Source organism: Lepidochelys kempii, chromosome 2 (assembly GCF_965140285.1).
Source record: "Lepidochelys kempii isolate rLepKem1 chromosome 2, rLepKem1.hap1, whole genome shotgun sequence".
NCBI classification, from domain to species: domain Eukaryota; kingdom Metazoa; phylum Chordata; order Testudines; family Cheloniidae; genus Lepidochelys; species Lepidochelys kempii.
Window position 1 is genome coordinate 137,450,238 of NC_136381.1, and position 16,186 is coordinate 137,466,423.

Consider the following 16,186-nt stretch of genomic DNA (forward strand, 5'->3'; position numbering starts at 1 on the left):
ATGGGGATGGGATGGCAGTGACCTTCTGTGGACTGGAGGTGAAAGGCCCTGGGTCCCTCCCAAAAGCTAGATTAATGCTTCTCTGGTTACCTCGTCCCCTATCAGCTGGCCGCCTTCCCCCATGATGGAGAAAGCTAGGACCAGCCCAGCCTGGCTGACATGTAGCCGGGGGTCGTGGATGGCCAGCAGAGCCACCTGCAGGAAGGATCTTCTCTGCCCTTCTGAGAAGATCCCTCCGAAGACCTAAAACCAACAGCACGAGAGCCATTGGCAATTGCCCAGAACCAGGCTCCAAATCCAGCTAGTGGCTCATGTGGAGAGTCAGAGTCCTGCTGCAGCCAAGCCAGCTAATTCCCCACGAGGACCTTTGGGGTCCCATGGCCCAGGGAACCCCCTTCAGTGAGAGGTTGCAGGCACCGAGGCCTCTCATAGCTCTTTCTGGAGCAGGATTCAACGCAGATGCCATGACCTGCTGGGAATGCGTCCATGTGCATGAGCCTGGCGCGCTCTGGAACGTAGCTCACAAAGACCACACAAGACCCTCTAAAGCGTCCAGCAGCGATATCTCCTGGAGCTCACATGCTAGAGGTACGGGCCTTTCAGAACTGCCTCCGTTCCCCACTCCCCACCCCACTGATATTTCCATGAGCCTTACGTATGGTGAAGTAATTCAGGCCAGGGTAGGAGCTCAGTGTCTCTGACCCAAGCCCCAGGGCAGGCGCAGATACTGCTTCCTGACTCATGATGGTGCTAAGCAAACTCCACACCCTTCTTGTTCTTCCACAGGGTGCAGGGATCCAACAAGGATCTGGTCACGCAATAGCTGGGTGTATCCTTCCCAACTCACTGACCCAGTGGCTCCCATCTCGGATACTCAGGTGTCAGCCAGGGAGTCGGTGAGCGAAGCCGGATCCCTCGAGACACCATCCGCCATTAACTCAAGGTCCTAGAGGTTTCCTGTTATGCCACCTATCAATGGATCCATGTAACACACACAAACCATGGCCGTTAGCAAAGCTCCAACCCAGGATCCTCAGCCTCTTGCAGCTGAACACTGTCAGCTGGAAATAAGGAGTAGACTCTGGCCCTGTATCCAGGACACAGCCACTGCAGGGAGACACAGCTCCGCATTTGAGCTGCTACAATGCACCAGCTGAGAGTCCTTACCTCCCCTACCTTGGCCATATTCCTGTAACCAAGGCGCTTGGTGATCTCGAGCCCCTCCCGGCACCACAGCTCCTTGGCATCTCTGATGTTCAACCCTTGGGGAGAAAGACACGCAGGTTTGTGAGGTTTGCCATTCTGGTTTCAGTGTCTGTCTCCTTCTGTTCCCATTACTGGGTGCTCACTGGCTGGGGCTTCGCAGCATCCATGCCCCCATGAAATCGCAGGGTCCCCACCAGGTGGTTTAGTACCTGGAGGGGGATTTGTCCCATTCATCACAGAAATCAGGTGACCCTTACGGTCATTGTGTTCTGGGAGTGAGTGCCTGAAAATGACGGCATCTAATGCTGAGAACCCCCCACTCCCACTGTAGTCAAGATCTGGCCCTAGGTAACCAACTGGTGACATCCTACGAGTTTTGGGTGGGTCCCCTGTCGTCCCTGCTCCTGCCCCTGACTTCCCTATGGGCTCTTTCCCTCCATGTGTCCCAATAGCTCCATTCCTGTCCCCTCACCAGCTGGCAGCCCCATGGATGGGCTGATTTCCCTGGGGTGGGGGACAGAGCTGGGCTCGGAGATAAAACAGCCAATTTCCCTGGCACTTTCACACTCATCTCCCTGATTCAGGGAGCAGGGAGAGAAATAATCAGCATCTACGTTGGGGTCCATCTCAGAGGAGGGGGCTTCTTTCTATAGGCTCCCATTGCCCAGCAAAATGAGTCCCAAATGAGGGAGCTTGTTTCTATTGGGGTCCGTCTGCCCAGTTCCGGTTGGTCTACAAGGAGAGGCCTTAGTTCTATAGGAGTCCCAATGTCCATCTGCAGGTAGTCTCTGAGGATTCATTTCTATAAGGTGCCATTGCCCAGTTGGGTTTCTTACCCCTCTTCTGCAGCGGTAGCTGGTAGAGCCAGTAAATCCCACCCTTGGTTTGCCGGCTGATGTCATCTGGTGGGTCAGTGATATACAGACCCAGCTGTGCCACAAGGTAGCCCACCTTGGGGAAGTCAGATGAGCTCTGATGGAAGGAGGAGGAGAGGGGAATCCATCAACATTCTACCTTCAGCTCTCCATCTGCCCTGGGCCAGGAGTCTCTCTCCTCCCACTCCATCTGTAGGAGGGGCTGGGGGAGAGGAGCTACAGCTAGAGATCTCATTCTCTCTGCCCCCAGGGGAGCTTGGAATAAAGGGACCAGGGAAAGGGCCCTCTATGAGGATTCGCTCCTCAGCTGCTCCAGAATGACAAGGGCCCTGAGGCCAAGCATGAATCTGCCAGCCAGTGGGCTCTGGAGCACAGTCCCTTACAGACCCAGGGGGAAAAACTTAGCCAGGAGATGAGGGACGTGACTCAAGCATGGTTGAATCTCAGTTCTGACTCTGGCTCCACACAGGAGCCATCAAAATCTCGAACCCCTGCAGCTGCAAATCCCACAGCCTGTCAGAGCCAGCCCTGCCTCTGCAGGATGCCGGGGTCAAAGGTCACCTACATCAAATCCAGGGAGGCAAGCAGTGAATTGCCGCAGGGCAGTGCTACTCCGTATGGCCCTGGCTCTCTCTTGCTTCTCTCTGGAGTGCATCCAGAAATTGACATGTTGTGGGAGAAGGAGGCAGGTGAGGGTCAGGAGGCAGGTGCACATGCTCTACAAACGAGTCTCTTCCCCTCCCCATGGGGCTGAGACATTGTGCTCAGGGTGGAAGAGCTGACTGGCTGATCGCAGAACTTTAAAAGGGGCTTCTTGCAACCAGGATGCTGCCCAGGTCCTGCTGGGCACAGGCTGTCATTGTCTCTCTAGCTGGGGAAAATGTTAGGCCTGGGGCTGGTCCATCCTCTCTGTACCTGATCCATGAACAGCACATCAGGATCAAGGCACATGCCCTGGACCCTTCCCAGATGCAAAGGTCTTGGTGGGATGGAGGGAGTGGCCGTGAGGACAATCCCTTTGGGAACTGCAGCGTCCATATCAGAAGAGCTGATTCCCTGAGGATCCTCCTGTACTCAGGGTCTTCCTAGAAAGGAGCCAGTGACTTTTCTAAGAGGCCCATGTCCTGGATCTCACAGGACTTTCAGTCTCTCATTCCCCCAGACCCTGCCATTGTGCTCACCTCCAAGAGGTGCTCCAGCTTGTCCATGGTGGGGGTTTCTGTCAGGAGGCTCCTCAGCATGACATCCATGCTGTCTGTATAGGCCTTGGGCAGAGCCTGCAAGGGGAGGGAGCACCCGTCCGTTATGGGATCTGGGGCTACGCTGGTCAGAGGATGATTCGAAGGGTTCTCTGGGGAGCCCTGGCAAGACCCCAAAGACACATCCTGGCCTCTCCCATTCAAATCACCCCAGGGACACTTAGCAAGAGTTCATGGCCGGATGCCAGCTGGCTCTTCAATCCTTGCCCTTAGCAGTTCTCTGCAGAGGGCCAGGGACCTAGCAGGGTATGGAACAGCCAAACTACAATGGATGGGAGCGAGGCGCCCGGACAGAGTCCAGGCAGCGAAGCACAGAATGAGGAAGGAGGGAGAGGATCTGCCAAGGGCGGGTAACACTATCCCCTCTGGAGGGAAAGGGCGCTCTCTGCCATTTTGTTAACCCCCGGGCCTGTTCCCAGCTCTGCTCACCCCTCCCCTATTTTCAGCAGCTCCACCAAACTAAGGGAGTAGGGACCACAGGACCGCTCCTACAACAGAGAAGTAGGATAGTGACGTACCCGGAAGGGAACAGTGTCCTTCCCTGGGCGCATGGTAAAAACACTGCACAGGACAGCTCGCAGGAGGCCTGATTCCAGCTCCAGGTCCAGTTTGCTGGCAGGAAAGAGGAGCCTCAATTCGACTTTGCAGTAACCAGAGTGGCATCACCATGGACATGAAACATGAGGGAAATAGGCACCGGCCAGCAAAAACGGAAATGGAGGTGCCAACGAGACTAGTGACCAGGCTGAAGTCACAGAGCCAGACACTGGCAGGGCTGAAACAGGGCCCGTTCCCCTGATCTCACCCTGGACCCTGCTGCCCCTATTATATGTCCCCCGCCCCAATGATCTTCTCCCTAAGGCCACTGTAATGTTACTGGAGTGAAATGAACCACCCAGCCTGGAAAGAGTGAACGTTCCCGCCTCCTTGGCCGGAGGATGTGCACAGCCACAACCGGAGGGGGAGTGGGAGGATCTGTGACTCCTGGGTTAGGGCCGCTGGACAGGAGGGTCCTGGTAGCTGAGGTGGCAAACTGCAGCCATAGAGCTCGAGAGGATGGAGCTTAGCTCAGACTCCAGGGATACGTCTTTAATCAGCTCTTGGGAGACCCAAAGAAGACAAAAGCAGAGGATGAGATCCTGGCCCCACTGACCCACAGACACTTCCAAGAGAGGAGGCTGCCAGTATAACCCTGCCCCCCGCCCAGCCAATCCAGCTGGGCCCCCACATTCCTTCCACCTTTCAAACTTACTCCCTCCCTCTCCAGCTGGGACCACCCAATTCTTTCCTCCCCTTAGCCGCCCCTCCGGCCCTACTATTCCCCACTGCCAGCTCTGTGTCTGTGACAGAATTTCCCCTTCCCCTGCTCCCCAATCCTCAGCCCCAAGAATCCCTGTCCTCTGCTGCCCCCTCCAGCCCCACCATCTCCCAGAACTGGCCCAGGGGAGGCCTCTCTTAGTCTCATGTCTAACTCCCTCCCAACTGGGGTCTCACTCACCGCAATGCTCTCCACAGGGGACGCTTTGGAGCAGTGCAGCTGCAGGGTGTCCTGCCCCTGCTTTTGTGCAGGGAAGCACAGAGTGGGGATAGCGTGCAGGAAGCGGAGCTGCTTGACCCTGTCCTGCACAGATGAGGAGTGGCACTGGGGGAGGGAGAGAGCCTGTTAGGTAGGGACCTCCCCACTCCACCCAAACCGGCTCCAGGGCCCAGGTCCTCCTTTGGGTTGGACAGGAAAAGCCCAGAATCACAGTGTCCTCCTGCAAGGCAGGGCTTCTTACTGGGACAATGGATGTGGGGAGAGGAGACCATGGCCTGCGTGGGAGAAACACCCTCTCTTCGGGGTCACAGATAATGGGGGTTATGGATAGACTCGATTGTACCTCATCTCGGCCCTGGTGATGCTGCTGGATGACCCTGATGGCAGCTTCCTCTGGGGACACGTCCTCCTCTTCCTCCTCAACCTCCAGCCGGACACTGGGGCTCCCTGCACCAGGCAGAGGAGGACAGAGGGTGACTGCTGCTGCTGCCGAGGGGAAGGACGGGGTGCAGTGGAGAGAGAAGGCTTAATGTGCCCCGCTCCTATGTAAGGAACCCCAGGGCAGAAAGGGCCTCACCCTGCCCCTCCCAGAGATGCCCTCAGCCCCATCAGCTTCAGGGCCCCATGGCAGTCAGGCCACCCCAGCAAAATCATCAGAGGTCCGGGAGGCTGGAGTGCCCCCGACTCCGCCAAGAATGCCCTGCACCGGGCATGGCTGTGCCACTCCCACTAGTGTCAGCAGGGCTCACGTGGCTGAGACCTGACGCCTTTCTGAACCAATGGGCACACGGTGTTACTAGCCCGCCCCGGTCCCAGTCACTCTCCCTTTCCCTTGGGTCTCCCCTCACCAGTACTGTGGGAGCCTCCAGCCTCAAGGCTCTCACACTCCTCGGAGGTGCTGCTGGCCCCTTGGGAGTAGGTGGAGCTGCTGGTGCTAGAGCAGGGGTTGCCCCATCTCCTGTCCTAGGCAGGGTGGGGACTCTTTAGTGGCCAGGCAGGGGCATGGCTCCTGCTGGGCCCTGGCGCTGGGCTCCTGGCTCCTCTGCTTCCTGGAGAGGAAGCCCCAGAGCTGCCTTGCCCGGCTCCCACCCTGTCCTGGCTCCCTCCTGCAGAGCCGCACCCTGGACCACCTCCATTTTGGCCCCGAAGGTGCCTCAGGGCCTGTCCTGGAAGCTGGCGTTTTCCTCCTCCAGAACGCCAGGCACGTCCACCACTTGGCTTGGCCACAAGCTGCTTCCCCGACAGCGGGGACAGAGGGGCCGCTCTCCTCTTGGGGAAGCCGGTAGCTGCTTCCCAGTGGCTCTGGAGCCTTCTTCCCAGCATCTGCTTCAGCCTCTTCATCCTGGAACCGAGTGGGGAGCAGCCGTGAGTCTGGGGTCAAGGCAGCCTCTCACTAACGGGCCTGTCTGCTCCGCCCCCACCTCTCCTACACTGAGGCAACTCCCCCTGACTGCACGCCCCACCACGGGGCACAGGGACTGCAATCTACACCCGCTGGCAGAAGCTCACAGCACAGGCTGCTCCCAAAGCTCCCCCTCCCCACTGAGGCACTGTGACACAGGGGGAGTCTCATCCTTTCAGAGCAGTGGGGTTTTCAGACTGTTTGGACAAGTAGCTCCCTCCTCCTGCCCAGGCCACATGCCCTCCCTGGCTAGAGAAAGACCAGAACCCGGGAAGGAGTCTGAGTTTGCCCTGGGAACTCGTCCCCAGCTAAACTTCACAAGGTTCCAATCATATGAGGCATGAGTCCCCCTCAATTTCCACTGAGTTCAGTGGGAAAGTGGGTGTTCAGCAGCTGGCAGGGTCTGACCCTCCAGAGACTCCTACAAGGGAAGGGCTGGGAGCCCTATTGCTGGGCTATTTCCACCATGCTGGAGATGGCTCTGGAGAACACCCTGCAAGAAACACGCTGCCCAGGCCCAGATCAAAGGGCTGCAGGGGGCTGTGTTAGCAAATCTAGTCTCACCGGGAGGAGATCCCCCCTCCTCCTCCCACCATTTCTGCCTCTCCCCAAGCAGAACAGAGAAGCTTCTGAGGAAATGCTACCTGCCACTCACTAGGTCTAGATGGCGCAGTGCTGGGTGGCAGATGCTCAGGACTTGGTCTGTTCCTGGCCCTCTTCCTTGCTCTCCCGCACCAAGGTGGGCTGAAAAGGGAGCTGCACAATGCCCTGCCAGCAGGGAGACCAACAGTGGCTGTGAAAACAAAATCATGTTTTATTGCCAAGGGATGGTTAAACTCAGGCTAGCAGCCGGGATCCAGAACTCTGACATACTGCGGGCAGGACGCCTCCCATCTCAAGGTCTCCTAGCACCTCACACACATTCCTGAAGCCTGACAAGCCAAGGGCTGTAGGGGAGGGACTCCAACCCCACTGATAGAAAACTGTGGCCTGGGCAGGGGAAGCCACTGCCTCAGGGTCACACTGGGAGTCAGTGACAGAGCCAGGGATGGAGCCCAGGAGCTCTGTGTCCAGGCCCCTACACTAACCACTAGAGGAACATTCTTTTCCAGAGCTGGCAATTGCAAGCAGGACCCTGTTCCCAGTCTCGCTGGCTCTGAGAGGGAGTGTGACCGGCTGGAGAGACTGAGGCAGAGGATTGGGGGTCAGGACTCCTGGCTTTCAGTGGCCATTTTCCTATTGACTTATGGGACCTCGGGCAAGCCATTCCCCGTCTCTGTGTTTCAGTCCCCAGCAGTAAAATGAGGATCTAATACTTACTCACTATTGTAAAGTGCTGAGATTTACCCAGGAAAAGTCGTTCTGTAAGTGCTATGCAGCACTGGACCCTCATCGGTCAGATCCAAATTCCTAGAGTTTAGATCTGGGCTTTCAGTTCAATCCTGTACAGAGTGAGGAGCCCAGCCCTAGACCTTGGATTGAGGATCAGCCCTTCTTGGGGTGGGAATTGAGCTAGGAGGCTTTTCCGTCCCTCGCCAGGTGGATTAACAATAGAGGGTTTTTAAAATATGAACCGGGTTTTTCAAATTAAACTCACCATGGGTTTTTTCGTTAAAAATAAGCCTGCTTCAAATTCAATTTGAATTTGACAATCTATGTTAAGGCCTAAATTTGTTATCATCTCTTAAAATAATTTCAAGAGAATAGAAAGAAATCCATCTTAAGTAGTACATGTTTACTGCCAAGTTTTAAGGAGAGTCAAACGACTGAAGCATCCGGAACCAGAGTTCATGGAAGTGCTAGAACAGCTTTAGACAGCAGTAGCCCTTCCTGTGAAAGTGCAGAAGGAATAGTTTCTCCCTTTCACTTTATTCATCTAGTTCAGTTCAATGACTAGTTAATGGAATTGAAAAAGAACACTGGGAGTTGACAAAGAAGGCAAACTTGTTTTCTTCCTTCAATCTAGGAATAAACACTAGGTGTGAGGGGATGAGATCTACCCATTGAAAAATCTGGAAGAACATGGTGACCAGAATGTATCAATTCAGTTCACAAACTACAGCTAAAATTTCCTTTCTTTAAGAAATCGGGTATTTTTAAATGCAAAACATTTTTGATGAATGTTTTTTTCTTATGCTTCTCTTTCTGGCTCGGCCACAGCATTGCTGTGTAAACACCTCTTGCTCTTTACCTCAGTTTCACCACCTCTGTTTGGGATAGAGACACTTCTCTAACTCCTAGCAGTAGTGCGATTTGAGTAGGTCATGAGAGTTAGACACCTACAGGGGGTTCTTGGTTTTGAAACAACCATTCATTTTAATCACCTTGATTGTAGGAGAACTACTACATTCACGAGAATCAGAAACTGCTCATATTCCATTGAAGAACAGAAGGCAGCAAAATTCATCATATCACCAATTTGTTATGAATTATTTACTCATTCTTAAAAGAGAGTTGAACGCTTTTTTTGTTATGTAGGCCCAGTTCCCACTGCTGAACCAGTACCAATTACACTGGATAATGCTGTAAAACCTATATTTTATTGTCAAATCATGGAAGCCATTCCTCTTCTCCTCTTCTTGTTTTATAAGTTTCAGAACAACAAAATCCTCCCCTTGACAGTCACTGCCCCTGTGGCGCTGCAGGCAGAGTAGCCTGTACAGGCTGCATTGTGACATCAGGGGTAACTCAGCCACGCATCACTGATTTCACTCCAATAAACCTGAGCATAAACCCTAAACCTGCTACCTGTCTTGGTCATCTCTGCCATTGAAACCTGCGGAATGATTTGCTGACTCCTTTTAACCAATGGGGTTGAATTATGAAAATCACCTGCACAGAATTAGCATTGACTGGCTAAGTTAAATCTGATGTCACAGTGCACCTCTACCGGCAGCACCAATTAAATGGGCACAGTGCAGAAACCAAGCTTTGCTGGTGGTTTCTTTTTCTAGTTGTCACCAGAATCAACAAGGTTCTTCCCACTGATGCCTGCCTAGAAATTCCCTGAAATTTTGGAATCAATTGGACATAGTCTTCAAAAATTATTGCATTACAGACAGACAAAGAAATGCCATCAAATTGAGCATTACGGCTCACTGCACTCAGCCAACAATGACTTTAACTGCCTTTTAACTCAGTAATAACGCCCAGCTCACCCAACCAGCATGGAGACTCTCAGGGACTGGAGGCTGAGCATTCTCAACAGGTGGCCAAAAGACAGCACTAGTCAGGACAGGAGATCACTCTGGTGGAGATCTCCGTCAGCGCACGATTCCAGCCCCACGTCTTTGTGAGGGCCTCCTACAATGACAGCTGGAGAACAGCCCCACCTGCCTCAGGAAGAAGAGCAGCAGAGAGAAATGGAACAAGAGAAGAGAAAAGAAAAGACAAGACAAGAGGAAGGGCGGAAAAGAGAAACAAAAATGGACAAATTTCAAACTCCTTAGTGAGTCAAAGATTCCAAGCTCAGAAAAATCAACTCTGACCATCTAGTCTATATAGAACTTCCCTTAAAGTAATTCCTGTTTGAATTAGAGCGCATATTTTAGAAAAAGAGCGAATCTTGATTTTAAAAATGCTAGTTGTGGAGGATCCATCACAACCCTGGGTGAATTACTTCAGTTCCTGACTGTTAAAAATGTTCGCCTTATTTCCAGTCTGAATTTGTCTAGCTTCAACTCACAGCCATTGGATCTTGTTATACCTTTGTCTGCTCCAGTGAAGAGCCCATTAGCAAATAGTTGTTCTCTTATGCTCATCTTTTAACCTTCTCTTTGTGAAGCTAAATAGATTGAGCTCCTTGAACCGATCTTTATAAGGCATGTTTTCTAATCCTTTAATCTTTCTTGTGGTTCTTCTCTGAACTCTCTCAAATTAATCAGCATCTGTCTCAAATTGTGGACACCAGAACTGGACAAAATATTCCAGTAGTGGTCACAGCAGTGCCCAGTACAGAGATACAGAACCTCTCTACTTCTACCAGAGATTCCGCTATGGATGGGTCCCAGGGTCACATTTGCCCTTTTGGCCAAAGTGTCTCAGTGGGAGCTCATGGTCAGTTGATTATCCACCATGACCCCAAGTCTTTTTCAGAGTTACTATTTCCCATGATAGAGTCCCCCTGGGACAGAGTCCCCCTTTTGTACATATAACCTATATTTTTTGTTCCTAAAGGGAAACTTTACATTTGGACAGACTAAAATGTACGTTATTTGATTGTGCTCAGGTAACTAAGCAATCGAGATGGCTCCATATGAGTGACATGTCCTCTTCATTATTTACCACTCCCCCGATCTTTCTGTCATTTGCAGATTTTACAGTGATGATTGTATATTTGCTTCCAAGTCACTGATCAAAATTTTAGGTAGCGTACATCCAAGAACCAAACCCTGCAGGACCCTACTAGAAAGACACCCGCTCGATAATGATTCCTTATTTAAAATTACATTTTGAGACCTATTAGGTAGTCCGTTACTCAGGGGCGGAGTCCGAGTTGGGACATTTTTCTGTCAACTTTACTTGTGTTTTCCAAGCCTAGAGCTCGGCTGGTAACGTATGGATCAGGCTGAACAGTTTCCAACCTTCACTGAGAATCTTACCTTCTACACAGGGGATGTCTGCTTTCTGCAATATCAACACAGAAAGCAGAACATGGCCAAAGAAGCTCCTCTTTCACACTTAGGTGCATGTCCACAAATCCTCTCTTGGTCCTCAAGGAGAGACCGCAAGGAGGAGTCTTGCTGCAGCAGGCTACAGGGGTCTCCGAAGTTTCCCCTGCCCTGAACCCCTGTACTGCATGTCTGATATTAAGGGAGCTCTGTGAGGTCACAGCCTCCTCACTGCCTTTGCCCAATAGCCTGAGTTCCTGCCAAAGGCCCTTGTGAAGTCACTGCCACACCTACCTCTCCCTTGCAGGGCTGATGTCTGCCACTGGACAGCCTGGTAGGATGTTTGAGCTGCTCCCCAGATCACCCCACTTGCTCACTATTGATTTTGGGGAGCAAATAGGCTTCCCAGTAAAACAGCAGAGTCTGTTCCTCACCCCACACTGAGTTTTTCATAGATTGTGAGGCCATTAGGTGTCCTAATGAGGCCTCTATTTCACACGCCATGAAATTCCACACTCTTACCTCCATATCAAAACCAATACTGTGTTTTACTAGAACACACATTCCAGAAAGACATCCATCTGTGATGTGAGGCCGTCAAGAAAAACAGAGTCCACCGCTTCCCTTGATAATTTGTTCCACTGGTTAATCTCCCTCACTCCTAGATTAGGACTGGGCATTTGCTCTATTCAAATGTGTTGTTTGAATGGGCTGACTTATCTTCATCATTATTTACCGCAACACCAATCTTTGTGCCACCTGCAGATGTTACCAGCTGTGATGTGATATTGACTTCCAGATGGTTGGTGGAAATGCTGAAGACACTTAGTGGCTGAGAGCCTGTTCACCCCCCAGGCACCACACACCCACTCCCTCCTGTAGTACAGGAAAAGGGCATCCAGCCCTCCTTTCATATGGTTTAAAAAACACGCTTGGCAGCAGTTTCAACTATGGGGTTATGAACCACGCATGGGGGTCCCCTATTAACAAACACACTTCACATCTAGAGTGTCAACAGGCTGCAGTTCTATGCATCTGAGTTTCCCACCTTCTAAACTGGTATGAGAAACCCACCTTGATTATCTCCATTTAAAATTTGGGAGACTCTATGGCACAGGGAAGTGAAGTGACTTGCTTGTGGTCACACAGTGATTCAATGGAAAAGCCTGGACGAGAACAATGTATTTGTTCTGGTTCACAGACTGGGCCCTGATCTCGTGTATTCCTTGCCTCTTTGTTCTAAATTCAAGTCGCAGACTGAGTCCCCCTGGTGGACACTCATTAGACTGCCTCAATCATACCCAACCTCTGGATCCAACTTACAACCAAGCCATGTGGGTCAGGCAATGTCCAGCCACTGCTTCAAGCTGTGGGGCTCCTAAGGCCCTGTCCCAGATACACACTTCTTCTCTGGCTCCCTTCCTGGTGATGTGGGACTTTGCAGTCCAGATGTTCTCGGCCCCAAGGGAAAGGTTTCACAGCCTGTTTTTTAAAGTGATGTGCTCTCTAAGATGAGAAAGCCAATCCTACGCCTGGAGTGCCAGGACACAGACCAAAACCCAATGGCTCTCAGAAGTGTTGAGAATTCAGAGAGGGGACTGAGGTGAGGTATTTATTTTTTGCACAGATGTGTGACTCTCTTGTGCTGTCTAAGAGTAAAGTGTGTGTGTGTTTAAGAAGTTACTTTGCAGAGCCTGGGGTTCCTCCCTTTAACTGCTATGTAGTCCCCAAGGGGCTAAACCGGAAAGGGAAGTGAGCAGAGGTGAAGGGGGAATCTGGAAAAATGTGGAAAGTGGATGGAGAGGTGTGGGACATCTCAGCACTGGTTCAGGGCCCATCTCCTAGACAGACAGTCCCAGTTGTCCCCCTCCCATCTCCTCATCTGATCTGTCTCTCCCCCCAGTCCTGGCCTCCTGTGCCAATCTCACTCCCTAGGCTCCTCATCCAATCGCAATAGTCATGAATCTCCAGCCCCAGGTCCTGCTTTCAATCTCTTTGCCAAGCCAGTCCCAGTTCTCCTGAACCCCAGCTCTTCATCAGATCCATCTCCCATTCCCTCTCAGTTCCTTCCACCCACCCCACTGCTTCTCACTCCCCGTCTCCTCTCTGGCTGCAAGTCTCCTTGCTCACTCAGACATATTCTCTGCCCTCCCCTCACCTCCAAATGCCAGTTTCTTTCACCTCCTGCCAGCTTCCAGCATCCCTTAGGCTCTTTCTCCCAATCTACTCACCCCTGTCCCCTAGTCTCTGCATTTGAATCTAGCGCTTCCTCCTCTGGGCCCAGCAGGGAGGGGGGCATTGAGAGCACAGGAGAGACAGGCTCTCTGCTCTCAGTTCAGGTACCTGGACTGAGCACAGACCGCAGCAGCTGAGAGCTGCAATTACAGGGAAAGTCCTGCTCAGCCCCAGGCTGGAGCATGCCAGTGCAGACACAATTGTCAGGGCGAACGGAGCTGCTAACGTCAAAGAAGTCTCTATTTTGACTTCTTTGAGGTTAGCAGCTCCATTCTCCCTGACTTTTCAAAGACTTCTCGTTTGGCCAATTTAGGTAGATTTTCAGAGACAGCAAAAGGTGCATCCCTGGTACAAAGGCCACCTCCTTGGGAAATTTCAAGTCCCTGTTTCAAAACCTGGGGGCGCTAGAGCTTTTAAAAGACAACGGCACCTGAAATGTTTAGCGCTGGCTAAGCACTGTCTTCATAAACTCATAGACTTTAAGGCCAGAAAGGACCATCGTGATCTTCCAGTCACCCTCCTGTAACAGACCCATAAGATGTGGCCTAGCCTCGTTCTCAACAACAACTGAATTATTTTGACTGAATGTTTCAGGAAATATTCAGCATCAGGGCAGACACCCAGCATGGGAAATTTCAGCCCAGCCAGTTTCAGTTTGACAATGTTATAAGCAACTGAAAACAAAGGCTTATTGTGGGAAGCACTGGGCAACCTTAATAACAGGCAGCGTTGGCAGCGCCCCCTATAATGTGAGGCACTCACAGCTGGCTGGAGCGAATGGGGTTTCAGTCAGGGCCAGCAAAGGTCAGGATGTCATAAATCGTCCTGATTTGAATTCACACGCCAGAAATCTTCTTTGTAGTGTCCCGCAGCCCCTCCCCTACTTCAAAAACAACTTTTGACATCTAGCTCGGGGGTCTGACCCCACCAGGCGCTTTCTTTGATCCAGTCATGAAGGAGCATCTACGTACAATAACTGATCTTGAAACACAGATTACTTTTCGTTACTTAGGAAAAAATAGGCAGAATGAACTGATTCAAATCCTAGCAAATGCCGTTAAAAAGAAAACTACAGAAGCTGCCCATTCTGCAAAATACTTTTCAATAATACTGGACTGTACTCCAGATGTGAGTCATGTTGAACAAATGACAATGATCATTCGTTTTGTGGATATGGAAAAGTCTGCAGATGAAGATAATATTGAAGTGCTCATAAAGGAACATTTCTTGGGGTTCGTATCACTGAAGGAGATGACTGGTGCATTTATGACAAACTATTCTACAAGAGCTTGAAACAATGTCATTATCTGTTGAAAATTTACGTGGTCAAGGCTATGATAATGGGAGTAATATGAAGGATAAAGACAATGGTGTGCAAAGGAGAATGATGGAAATCAATCCTAGGGCATTTTTCGTTCCTTGCAGTGCGCATTCTCTGAATTTGTTTGTCAATGATGCTGCTAGATGCTGTTTGGAGGCAAGAACTTTCTTTGACCTGGTGCAAGGTGTTTATGTGTTTTTCTCAGGCTCAACACGCCGTTGGGAGATTCTGACTCGCCATGTGAATTCTCTAACTGTGAAACCACTTAGTCAGACAAGATGGGAGAGTTGCATCGATGCTTTGAAGCCTCTTCACTATGAACTTGGAAACATTTATGATGCCCTAATTGAAATTTCTGATGATACTACCTTTACTGGGTCATCTGGCAATATGGCACGTTCAGATGCAGAAGCTCTTGCAAATGGTCTTTCCAAAGTCAAATTTGTGACTTCATTCATTTTGTGGTATAATATCCCTTTCGAGATTAACCTCACTCGTAAGCAGCTTCAGGAAAAGAACTTGAACATACATTCTGCTCTTCAAAAACTGCAGCAAACTCAAAATATTCTGGAGGAATTCATAAGTGATGAAGGGCTCGAAAGAACACTGGTAGATTCTCTCAAGCTTGCTGAAGAAATAGACTTTCCGACAGACTTTGAACCAGAGCCAGTTCGCATTCGGCAAAAGAAACAGCAGTTTTCATATGAATGACAAGACACACCTATTCAGAACCCAAAACAAAGGTTCAAAGTGCATTTCTCTTTGCAGTCCTTGATACTGCTATTCACTCGGTTGATGAAAGATGTCAACAGATGCAGCAGCTAGAGTCAATATTTGGCTTTCTAGATGATATCCACAGCTTGCAAAAGAAAACAGCAAAACAGGTAAGAGAATTTGGTATAAAACTGGAGTCGGCATTGACTCCTGAAAATTCTAAAGACATTGATGCTACAGATTTGTGTAGTGAGCCTGAGACTTTTTCAAGACGACTTAAGGAACATTCCACTCCTGAAGAAGTACTGAAGTTTGTTTGTGAAAACAAACTCTCAGCCAGTTTTCCAAACATTTTTATTGCTCTACGCATTCTTTCAACTTTGCCAGTTTCCGTAGCTAGTGGGAAACGTAGCTTGTCAAAGTTAAAATTGATAAAAACATATCGGCGTTCAACAATGGTGCAAGAGAGACTTGTTGGACTTGCCACAATGTCAATAGAGCATGAACTAGCTGGAAAACTCGATCTAAGAGAACGAGTGACTGAATTTTCAAAACTTAAAGCAAAAAAAGTCATGTTTTAAGAGCACAGAGTGTTTTTTATTCAGAGTGTTTTGTAAATACAGGTTGAAGTTCATTGAAGAGTTTTCTTATTTCTTTCTATATTGGATGTGGTGGTAATGGCAGTTAAAGCAGGATAGTGTAATGGATGATTTTGGATTTGTAATAATAAAAATTATAATTAACATTTTAAATGCATTTTTATTTGAAATCAACTGAAATATCACCTCACTGTCATGTACAGATCTATTCTGAAAAGTCGTGTCTCTATTTTATTTGATCTCAGAAACATTGGTTGGACAGATGGATGGATGGACAAACCGAATAATTAAGCCTCTGTTTAAAAAAAAAAAAGCTTAAAAAACATTAAAAAGAAAAAAGGGGCAAAATGTTTCCCAGTTTACCAAAAACCTCAGCCTCGACCTTCCCTTGCGGTTTGAGCCTGGGGCACTGTCATAAATATAAAGGG